General features: G+C 45.1%; 16 non-coding genes across 16 annotated transcripts; 6 read left to right on the top strand and 10 right to left on the bottom strand.

The window, feature by feature from the left end:
* Positions 1 to 68: 68 nt before the first annotated feature.
* Positions 69 to 140, bottom strand: trnaw-cca (transfer RNA tryptophan (anticodon CCA)). Its single transcript has one exon. It is a non-coding gene; the product is annotated as a tRNA-Trp (tRNA).
* A 697-nt stretch (positions 141 to 837) lies between these two features.
* trnal-aag (transfer RNA leucine (anticodon AAG)) lies at positions 838 to 919 on the bottom strand. The gene has a single exon. It is a non-coding gene; the product is annotated as a tRNA-Leu (tRNA).
* Positions 920 to 1,095: 176 nt separating this feature from the next.
* On the top strand, positions 1,096 to 1,167 carry trnae-uuc (transfer RNA glutamic acid (anticodon UUC)). The gene has a single exon. It is a non-coding gene; the product is annotated as a tRNA-Glu (tRNA).
* A 594-nt stretch (positions 1,168 to 1,761) lies between these two features.
* On the top strand, positions 1,762 to 1,833 carry trnag-ucc (transfer RNA glycine (anticodon UCC)). The gene has a single exon. It is a non-coding gene; the product is annotated as a tRNA-Gly (tRNA).
* A 235-nt stretch (positions 1,834 to 2,068) lies between these two features.
* On the bottom strand, positions 2,069 to 2,140 carry trnaw-cca (transfer RNA tryptophan (anticodon CCA)). The gene has a single exon. It is a non-coding gene; the product is annotated as a tRNA-Trp (tRNA).
* Positions 2,141 to 2,845: 705 nt separating this feature from the next.
* On the bottom strand, positions 2,846 to 2,927 carry trnal-aag (transfer RNA leucine (anticodon AAG)). The gene has a single exon. It is a non-coding gene; the product is annotated as a tRNA-Leu (tRNA).
* Positions 2,928 to 3,103: 176 nt separating this feature from the next.
* trnae-uuc (transfer RNA glutamic acid (anticodon UUC)) lies at positions 3,104 to 3,175 on the top strand. The gene has a single exon. It is a non-coding gene; the product is annotated as a tRNA-Glu (tRNA).
* A 902-nt stretch (positions 3,176 to 4,077) lies between these two features.
* On the bottom strand, positions 4,078 to 4,149 carry trnaw-cca (transfer RNA tryptophan (anticodon CCA)). Its single transcript has one exon. It is a non-coding gene; the product is annotated as a tRNA-Trp (tRNA).
* Positions 4,150 to 4,854: 705 nt separating this feature from the next.
* trnal-aag (transfer RNA leucine (anticodon AAG)) lies at positions 4,855 to 4,936 on the bottom strand. Its single transcript has one exon. It is a non-coding gene; the product is annotated as a tRNA-Leu (tRNA).
* Positions 4,937 to 5,112: 176 nt separating this feature from the next.
* trnae-uuc (transfer RNA glutamic acid (anticodon UUC)) lies at positions 5,113 to 5,184 on the top strand. The gene has a single exon. It is a non-coding gene; the product is annotated as a tRNA-Glu (tRNA).
* Positions 5,185 to 6,086: 902 nt separating this feature from the next.
* trnaw-cca (transfer RNA tryptophan (anticodon CCA)) lies at positions 6,087 to 6,158 on the bottom strand. Its single transcript has one exon. It is a non-coding gene; the product is annotated as a tRNA-Trp (tRNA).
* Positions 6,159 to 6,863: 705 nt separating this feature from the next.
* On the bottom strand, positions 6,864 to 6,945 carry trnal-aag (transfer RNA leucine (anticodon AAG)). The gene has a single exon. It is a non-coding gene; the product is annotated as a tRNA-Leu (tRNA).
* Positions 6,946 to 7,121: 176 nt separating this feature from the next.
* On the top strand, positions 7,122 to 7,193 carry trnae-uuc (transfer RNA glutamic acid (anticodon UUC)). The gene has a single exon. It is a non-coding gene; the product is annotated as a tRNA-Glu (tRNA).
* Positions 7,194 to 8,095: 902 nt separating this feature from the next.
* trnaw-cca (transfer RNA tryptophan (anticodon CCA)) lies at positions 8,096 to 8,167 on the bottom strand. The gene has a single exon. It is a non-coding gene; the product is annotated as a tRNA-Trp (tRNA).
* Positions 8,168 to 8,872: 705 nt separating this feature from the next.
* Positions 8,873 to 8,954, bottom strand: trnal-aag (transfer RNA leucine (anticodon AAG)). Its single transcript has one exon. It is a non-coding gene; the product is annotated as a tRNA-Leu (tRNA).
* Positions 8,955 to 9,130: 176 nt separating this feature from the next.
* Positions 9,131 to 9,202, top strand: trnae-uuc (transfer RNA glutamic acid (anticodon UUC)). The gene has a single exon. It is a non-coding gene; the product is annotated as a tRNA-Glu (tRNA).
* The last annotated feature ends 877 nt before the right edge of the window (positions 9,203 to 10,079 follow it).

Below are 10,079 nucleotides of genomic sequence, written 5' to 3'. Positions count from 1 at the left end.
TGAAACAGCCCCAAAACATGAATGAGTGAATGCTGGTCACCCACTATAACAAGAATCAATAAAGTACATGACCCTGACGTGATTTGAACACGCAACCTTCTGATCTGGAGTCAGACGCGCTACCGTTGCGCCACAGAGTCAGCCCGAGTAGTCCGGTCCTATGGCGCTGTGTGTCGATGTAAAGGAAATGCTCAAATAAGCTCTATTTTCAAAATCAAAAAGGTTTTCTGGCAATTGTCAGTGAACAAAATTCCCAAACTACAAGCGTACTTCGGTGGTAAGGTGCAACATAGCATTTTAGCCTAAGTTCACGATGTTTATAACACATCAGATTATTCAGCAACGCCTTGACAGGGATGACTAATGAGGCCAAAGAGTTATTTTGGGGTCTCCCCACGTAGATTTAAATCCCGAGAGTAATGGCTTCTTCTGCTCAAGTGTGTGATGGGATTTTGTTTACTTTGCCAGTGCCCCATTTTTAAGCCTATGGCTTTTGATTTCTTTCTTTCGAGCGATCGATCAATCGATCGATCGATCTTTGCAAAGTAAATAAGTATTCAACTGCAGACTCTTGATTGACATTGCCATCCCTCTGAACTTTACAACTATGCGCTTGGGCCTCAAAACTACTCCTAGGTTTCGGATCCTGCCAACAACGTGGTTTATGTTGTTCCCGTACGGGCCCCTGCTGGCAGGCCATTTGGAGGAAGTAAAGAATCCCTGGTTGGTTTATGACCAGGGCCAAATTTAGAAAATATATTTCATGATAGCTAAACTCAAACGGAAGACATCACACAGCCTGCTAACTTCCTTGCTCTCGACGCTTGGCGTGAGAACTGGCAGCGGTGGGATTTGAACCCACGCCTCCGAAGAGACTGGAGCCTTAATCCAGCGCCTTAGACCACTCGGCCACGCTACCTGTTGCACTATTGAAAGCCTCATCAGCTTGACCGGTTCTAACCAAGCAGTGTATGTGATCTTTGCAACGTGGATCTGATGACGCTGCTTGTAAGAGACCACGATTGCCCTCAGAAGTACGAAACACATAATCACGGAAGTGGCTCGGTAAATCGACCAATAGAACCAGCAATTGTTTCCCATATGGTCTAGCGGTTAGGATTCCTGGTTTTCACCCAGGTGGCCCGGGTTCAACTCCCGGTATGGGAAAGTCTTTGTGGTAAGCTTCCTTTTTATTAATCCCTCATGAGGGTAATTTATTATCTGCGTTCGTTCGACCCGTCCTTCAGACCTTCAAAGTCCTTTCTCTAGCTCTCCCTCCTCTCTCTTTGTTTTTATTTGTCACTCTCCCTTCTTTTATTTGTTTTTTTTTTAAATACGGTATAGCGTAAAAAACACATACTTTGAAGACGTACAAATACAGTAGGTGGCGGTAAATGCACCTTTTCAGTTGGCGGCCACCCGCCATTAAAAGTAACACAACAACAAAGACTTCATGCGCAAACTCTGGAAGTGTAACTGAAATCCCGCCACTCTAAAATATAGGAAAAATTGCAACTTTGACCAAAATTCCGGAGAAAAATACACGCCGGAATACCAAAAGCAACAGCAAGAATCACACGAGGGGGGGGGGGCGGACGGACCCCTGAATGATGCAAATCGGACAAGAAATGCGACCAGCGAAACTGTGCAAAAAAACACGTTTCTATAATGATTCTCAAACCATGTTCCGTGTGCATGGAACTTTAGATATCAATTACAGGCGCCGATTTGCGACACGGCACTGCAAGTACGTGAGTCTTTGCGATGGTGGTATAGTGGTAAGCATAGCTGCCTTCCAAGCAATTGACCTGGGTTCGATTCCCGGCCATCGCATGCTTTACATTTGATTTATACTTGTGTATATGCTGTTTCATTCACAACTAAAGCTCTCAGAGGGCAATGGCCAAACTGTCAAACAGTTGAGTATTAGAGGCCAATGCAAATGACGTGCATTTGAACTAATCCTCTTGGCAGGTCGCATCATTGCGGAGTGACAGGTATGAAACAGCCCCAAAACATGAATGAGTGAATGCTGGTCACCCACTATAACAAGAATCAATAAAGTACATGACCCTGACGTGATTTAAACACGCAACCTTCTGATCTGGAGTCAGACGCGCTACCGTTGCGCCACAGAGTCAGCCCGAGTAGTCCGGTCCTATGGCGCTCTGTGTCGATGTAGAGGAAATGCTCAAATAAGCTCTATTTTCAAAATCAAAAAGGTTTTCTGGCAATTGTCAGTGAACAAAATTCCCAAACTACAAGCGTACTTCGGTGGTAAGGTGCAACATAGCATTTTAGCCTAAGTTCACGATGTTTATAACACATCAGATTATTCAGCAACGCCTTGACAGGGATGACTAATGAGGCCAAAGAGTTATTTTAGGGTCTCCCCACGTAGATTTAAATCCCGAGAGTAATGGCTTCTTCTGCTCAAGTGTGTGATGGGATTTTGTTTACTTTGCCAGTGCCCCATTTTTAAGCCTATGGCTTTTGATTTCTTTCTTTCGAGCGATCGAGCGATCGATCAATCGATCGATCGATCTTTGCAAAGTAAATAAGTATTCAACTGCAGACTCTTGATTGACATTGCCATCCCTCTGAACTTTACAACTATGCGCTTGGGCCTCAAAACTACTCCTAGGTTTCGGATCCTGCCAACAACGTGGTTTATGTTGTTCCCGTACGGGCCCCTGCTGGCAGGCCATTTGGAGGAAGTAAAGAATCCCTGGTTGGTTTATGACCAGGGCCAAATTTAGAAAATATATTTCATGATAGCTAAACTCAAACGGAAGACATCACACAGCCTGTCAACTTCCTTGCTCTCGACGCTTGGCGTGAGAACTGGCAGCGGTGGGATTTGAACCCACGCCTCCGAAGAGACTGGAGCCTTAATCCAGCGCCTTAGACCACTTGGCCACGCTACCTGTTGCACTGTTGAAAGCCTCATCAGCTTGACCGGTTCTAACCAAGCAGTGTATGTGATCTTTGCAACGTGGATCTGATGACGCTGCTTGTAAGAGACCACGATTGCCCTCAGAAGTACGAAACACATAATCACGGAAGTGGCTCGGTAAATCGACCAATAGAACAAGCAATTGTTTCCCATATGGTCTAGCGGTTAGGATTCCTGGTTTTCACCCAGTTGGCCCGGGTTCAACTCCCGGTATGGGAAAGTCTTTGTGGTAAGCTTCCTTTTTATTAATCCCTCATGAGGGTAATTTATTATCTGCGTTCGTTCGACCCGTCCTTCAGACCTTCAAAGTCCTTTCTCTAGCTCTCCCTCCTCTCTCTTTGTTTTTATTTGTCACTCTCCCTTCTTTTATTTGTTTTTTTTTTAAATACGGTATAGCGTAAAAAACACATACTTTGAAGACGTACAAATACAGTAGGTGGCGGTAAATGCACCTTTTCAGTTGGCGGCCACCCGCCATTAAAAGTAACACAACAACAAAGACTTCATGCGCAAACTCTGGAAGTGTAACTGAAATCCCGCCACTCTAAAATATAGGAAAAATTGCAACTTTGACCAAAATTCCGGAGAAAAATACACGCCGGAATACCAAAAGCAACAGCAAGAATCACACGAGGGGGGGGGGGGCGGACGGACCCCTGAATGATGCAAATCGGACAAGAAATGCGACCAGCGAAACTGTGCAAAAAAACACGTTTCTATAATGATTCTCAAACCATGTTCCGTGTGCATGGAACTTTAGATATCAATTACAGGCGCCGATTTGCGACACGGCACTGCAGGCGCATGAGTCTTTGCGATGGTGTTATAGTGGTAAGCATAGCTGCCTTCCAAGCAATTGACCTGGGTTCGATTCCCGGCCGTCGCATGCTTTACATTTGATTTATACTTGTGTATATGCTGTTTCATTCACAACTAAAGCTCTCAGAGGGCAATGGCCAAACTGTCAAACAGTTGAGTATTAGAGGCCAATGCAAATGACGTGCATTTGAACTAATCCTCTTGGCAGGTCGCATCATTGCGGAGTGACAGGTATGAAACAGCCCCAAAACATGAATGAGTGAATGCTGGTCTCCCACTATAACAAGAATCAATAAAGTACATGACCCTGACGTGATTTGAACACGCAACCTTCTGATCTGGAGTTAGACGCGCTACCGTTGCGCCACAGAGTCAGCCCGAGTAGTCCGGTCCTATGGCGCTCTGTGTCGATGTAGAGGAAATGCTCAAATAAGCTCTATTTTCAAAATCAAAAAGGTTTTCTGGCAATTGTCAGTGAACAAAATTCCCAAACTACAAGCGTACTTCGGTGGTAAGGTGCAACATAGCATTTTAGCCTAAGTTCACGATGTTTATAACACATCAGATTATTCAGCAACGCCTTGACAGGGATGACTAATGAGGCCAAAGAGTTATTTTGGGGTCTCCCCACGTAGATTTAAATCCCGAGAGTAATGGCTTCTTCTGCTCAAGTGTGTGATGGGATTTTGTTTACTTTGCCAGTGCCCCATTTTTAAGCCTATGGCTTTTGATTTCTTTCTTTCGAGCGATCGAGCGATCGATCAATCGATCGATCGATCTTTGCAAAGTAAATAAGTATTCAACTGCAGACTCTTGATTGACATTGCCATCCCTCTGAACTTTACAACTATGCGCTTGGGCCTCAAAACTACTCCTAGGTTTCGGATCCTGCCAACAACGTGGTTTATGTTGTTCCCGTACGGGCCCCTGCTGGCAGGCCATTTGGAGGAAGTAAAGAATCCCTGGTTGGTTTATGACCAGGGCCAAATTTAGAAAATATATTTCATGATAGCTAAACTCAAACGGAAGACATCACACAGCCTGCTAACTTCCTTGCTCTCGACGCTTGGCGTGAGAACTGGCAGCGGTGGGATTTGAACCCACGCCTCCGAAGAGACTGGAGCCTTAATCCAGCGCCTTAGACCACTCGGCCACGCTACCTGTTGCACTGTTGAAAGCCTCATCAGCTTGACCGGTTCTAACCAAGCAGTGTATGTGATCTTTGCAACGTGGATCTGATGACGCTGCTTGTAAGAGACCACGATTGCCCTCAGAAGTACGAAACACATAATCACGGAAGTGGCTCGGTAAATCGACCTATAGAACCAGCAATTGTTTCCCATATGGTCTAGCGGTTAGGATTCCTGGTTTTCACCCAGGTGGCCCGGGTTCAACTCCCGGTATGGGAAAGTCTTTGTGGTAAGCTTCCTTTTTATTAATCCCTCATGAGGGTAATTTATTATCTGCGTTCGTTCGACCCGTCCTTCAGACCTTCAAAGTCCTTTCTCTAGCTCTCCCTCCTCTCTCTTTGTTTTTATTTGTCACTCTCCCTTCTTTTATTTGTTTTTTTTTTAAATACGGTATAGCGTAAAAAACACATACTTTGAAGACGTACAAATACAGTAGGTGGCGGTAAATGCACCTTTTCAGTTGGCGGCCACCCGCCATTAAAAGTAACACAACAACAAAGACTTCATGCGCAAACTCTGGAAGTGTAACTGAAATCCCGCCACTCTAAAATATAGGAAAAATTGCAACTTTGACCAAAATTCCGGAGAAAAATACACGCCGGAATACCAAAAGCAACAGCAAGAATCACACGAGGGGGGGGGGGGCGGACGGACCCCTGAATGATGCAAATCGGACAAGAAATGCGACCAGCGAAACTGTGCAAAAAAACACGTTTCTATAATGATTCTCAAACCATGTTCCGTGTGCATGGAACTTTAGATATCAATTACAGGCGCCGATTTGCGACACGGCACTGCAGGCGCATGAGTCTTTGCAATTGTGGTATAGTGGTAAGCATAGCTGCCTTCCAAGCAATTGACCTGGGTTCGATTCCCGGCCGTCGCATGCTTTACATTTGATTTATACTTGTGTATATGCAGTTTCATTCACAACTAAAGCTCTTAGAGGGCAATGGCCAAACTGTCAAACAGTTGAGTATTAGAGGCCAATGCAAATGACGTGCATTTGAACTAATCCTCTTGGCAGGTCGCATCATTGCGGAGTGACAGGTATGAAACAGCCCCAAAACATGAATGAGTGAATGCTGGTCACCCACTATAACAAGAATCAATAAAGTACATGACCCTGACGTGATTTGAACACGCAACCTTCTGATCTGGAGTCAGACGCGCTACCGTTGCGCCACAGAGTCAGCCCGAGTAGTCCGGTCCTATGGCGCTGTGTGTCGATGTAAAGGAAATGCTCAAATAAGCTCTATTTTCAAAATCAAAAAGGTTTTCTGGCAATTGTCAGTGAACAAAATTCCCAAACTACAAGCGTACTTCGGTGGTAAGGTGCAACATAGCATTTTAGCCTAAGTTCACGATGTTTATAACACATCAGATTATTCAGCAACGCCTTGACAGGGATGACTAATGAGGCCAAAGAGTTATTTTGGGGTCTCCCCACGTAGATTTAAATCCCGAGAGTAATGGCTTCTTCTGCTCAAGTGTGTGATGGGATTTTGTTTACTTTGCCAGTGCCCCATTTTTAAGCCTATGGCTTTTGATTTCTTTCTTTCGAGCGATCGAGCGATCGATCAATCGATCGATCGATCTTTGCAAAGTAAATAAGTATTCAACTGCAGACTCTTGATTGACATTGCCATCCCTCTGAACTTTACAACTATGCGCTTGGGCCTCAAAACTACTCCTAGGTTTCGGATCCTGCCAACAACGTGGTTTATGTTGTTCCCGTACGGGCCCCTGCTGGCAGGCCATTTGGAGGAAGTAAAGAATCCCTGGTTGGTTTATGACCAGGGCCAAATTTAGAAAATATATTTCATGATAGCTAAACTCAAACGGAAGACATCACACAGCCTGCTAACTTCCTTGCTCTCGACGCTTGGCGTGAGAACTGGCAGCGGTGGGATTTGAACCCACGCCTCCGAAGAGACTGGAGCCTTAATCCAGCGCCTTAGACCACTCGGCCACGCTACCTGTTGCACTGTTGAAAGCCTCATCAGCTTGACCGGTTCTAACCAAGCAGTGTATGTGATCTTTGCAACGTGGATCTGATGACGCTGCTTGTAAGAGACCACGATTGCCCTCAGAAGTACGAAACACATAATCACGGAAGTGGCTCGGTAAATCGACCTATAGAACCAGCAATTGTTTCCCATATGGTCTAGCGGTTAGGATTCCTGGTTTTCACCCAGGTGGCCCGGGTTCAACTCCCGGTATGGGAAAGTCTTTGTGGTAAGCTTCCTTTTTATTAATCCCTCATGAGGGTAATTTATTATCTGCGTTCGTTCGACCCGTCCTTCAGACCTTCAAAGTCCTTTCTCTAGCTCTCCCTCCTCTCTCTTTGTTTTTATTTGTCACTCTCCCTTCTTTTATTTGTTTTTTTTTTAAATACGGTATAGCGTAAAAAACACATACTTTGAAGACGTACAAATACAGTAGGTGGCGGTAAATGCACCTTTTCAGTTGGCGGCCACCCGCCATTAAAAGTAACACAACAACAAAGACTTCATGCGCAAACTCTGGAAGTGTAACTGAAATCCCGCCACTCTAAAATATAGGAAAAATTGCAACTTTGACCAAAATTCCGGAGAAAAATACACGCCGGAATACCAAAAGCAACAGCAAGAATCACACGAGGGGGGGGGGGGCGGACGGACCCCTGAATGATGCAAATCGGACAAGAAATGCGACCAGCGAAACTGTGCAAAAAAACACGTTTCTATAATGATTCTCAAACCATGTTCCGTGTGCATGGAACTTTAGATATCAATTACAGGCGCCGATTTGCGACACGGCACTGCAGGCGCATGAGTCTTTGCAATTGTGGTATAGTGGTAAGCATAGCTGCCTTCCAAGCAATTGACCTGGGTTCGATTCCCGGCCGTCGCATGCTTTACATTTGATTTATACTTGTGTATATGCAGTTTCATTCACAACTAAAGCTCTTAGAGGGCAATGGCCAAACTGTCAAACAGTTGAGTATTAGAGGCCAATGCAAATGACGTGCATTTGAACTAATCCTCTTGGCAGGTCGCATCATTGCGGAGTGACAGGTATGAAACAGCCCCAAAACATGAATGAGTGAATGCTGGTCACCCACTATAACAAGAATCAATAAAGTACATGACCCTGACGTGATTTGAACACGCAACCTTCTGATCTGGAGTCAGACGCGCTACCGTTGCGCCACAGAGTCAGCCCGAGTAGTCCGGTCCTATGGCGCTGTGTGTCGATGTAAAGGAAATGCTCAAATAAGCTCTATTTTCAAAATCAAAAAGGTTTTCTGGCAATTGTCAGTGAACAAAATTCCCAAACTACAAGCGTACTTCGGTGGTAAGGTGCAACATAGCATTTTAGCCTAAGTTCACGATGTTTATAACACATCAGATTATTCAGCAACGCCTTGACAGGGATGACTAATGAGGCCAAAGAGTTATTTTGGGGTCTCCCCACGTAGATTTAAATCCCGAGAGTAATGGCTTCTTCTGCTCAAGTGTGTGATGGGATTTTGTTTACTTTGCCAGTGCCCCATTTTTAAGCCTATGGCTTTTGATTTCTTTCTTTCGAGCGATCGAGCGATCGATCAATCGATCGATCGATCTTTGCAAAGTAAATAAGTATTCAACTGCAGACTCTTGATTGACATTGCCATCCCTCTGAACTTTACAACTATGCGCTTGGGCCTCAAAACTACTCCTAGGTTTCGGATCCTGCCAACAACGTGGTTTATGTTGTTCCCGTACGGGCCCCTGCTGGCAGGCCATTTGGAGGAAGTAAAGAATCCCTGGTTGGTTTATGACCAGGGCCAAATTTAGAAAATATATTTCATGATAGCTAAAGTCAAACGGAAGACATCACACAGCCTGCTAACTTCCTTGCTCTCGACGCTTGGCGTGAGAACTGGCAGCGGTGGGGTTTGAACCCACGCCTCCGAAGAGACTGGAGCCTTAATTCAGCGCCTTAGACCACTCGGCCACGCTACCTGTTGCACTGTTGAAAGCCTCATCAGCTTGACCGGTTCTAACCAAGCAGTGTATGTGATCTTTGCAACGTGGATCTGATGACGCTGCTTGTAAGAGACCACGATTGCCCTCAGAAGTACGAAACACATAATCACGGAAGTGGCTCGGTAAATCGACCAATAGAACCAGCAATTGTTTCCCATATGGTCTAGCGGTTAGGATTCCTGGTTTTCACCCAGGTGGCCCGGGTTCAACTCCCGGTATGGGAAAGTCTTTGTGGTAAGCTTCCTTTTTATTAATCCCTCATGAGGGTAATTTATTATCTGCGTTCGTTCGACCCGTCCTTCAGACCTTCAAAGTCCTTTCTCTAGCTCTCCCTCCTCTCTCTTTGTTTTTATTTGTCACTCTCCCTTCTTTTATTTGTTTTTTTTTTAAATACGGTATAGCGTAAAAAACACATACTTTGAAGACGTACAATTACAGTAGGTGGCGGTAAATGCACCTTTTCAGTTGGCGGCCACCCGCCATTAAAAGTAACACAACAACAAAGACTTCATGCGCAAACTCTGGAAGTGTAACTGAAATCCCGCCACTCTAAAATATAGGAAAAATTGCAACTTTGACCAAAATTCCGGAGAAAAATACACGCCGGAATACCAAAAGCAACAGCAAGAATCACACGAGGGGGGGGGGGGGGGGGGGGCGGACGGACCCCTGAATGATGCAAATCGGACAAGAAATGCGACCAGCGAAACTGCAAAAAAACACGTTTCTATAATGATTCTCAAACCATGTTCCGTGTGCATGGAACTTTAGATATCAATTACAGGCGCCGATTTGCGACACGGCACTGCAGGCATATGAGTCTTTGCGATGGTGGTATAGTGGTAAGCATAGCTGCCTTCCAAGCAATTGACCTGGGTTCGATTCCCGGCCGTCGCATGCTTTACATTTGATTTATACTTGTGTATATGCAGTTTCATTCACAACTAAAGCTCTCAGAGGGCAATGGCCAAACTGTCAAACAGTTGAGTATTAGAGGCCAATGCAAATGACGTGCATTTGAACTAATCCTCTTGGCAGGTCGCATCATTGCGGAGTGACAGGTATGAAACAGCCCCAAAACATGAATGAGTGAATGCTGGT

The sequence above is a fragment of the Eucyclogobius newberryi genome, unplaced genomic scaffold (genome assembly GCF_026437365.1).
Source record: "Eucyclogobius newberryi isolate DKJ021-1_F unplaced genomic scaffold, fEucNew1.0.hap1 SCAF_11, whole genome shotgun sequence".
NCBI classification, from domain to species: Eukaryota; Metazoa; Chordata; class Actinopteri; order Gobiiformes; family Gobiidae; genus Eucyclogobius; species Eucyclogobius newberryi.
Note: the sequence above shows the minus strand (reverse complement) of the source record. Positions and strands in the feature narration are given on the sequence as shown.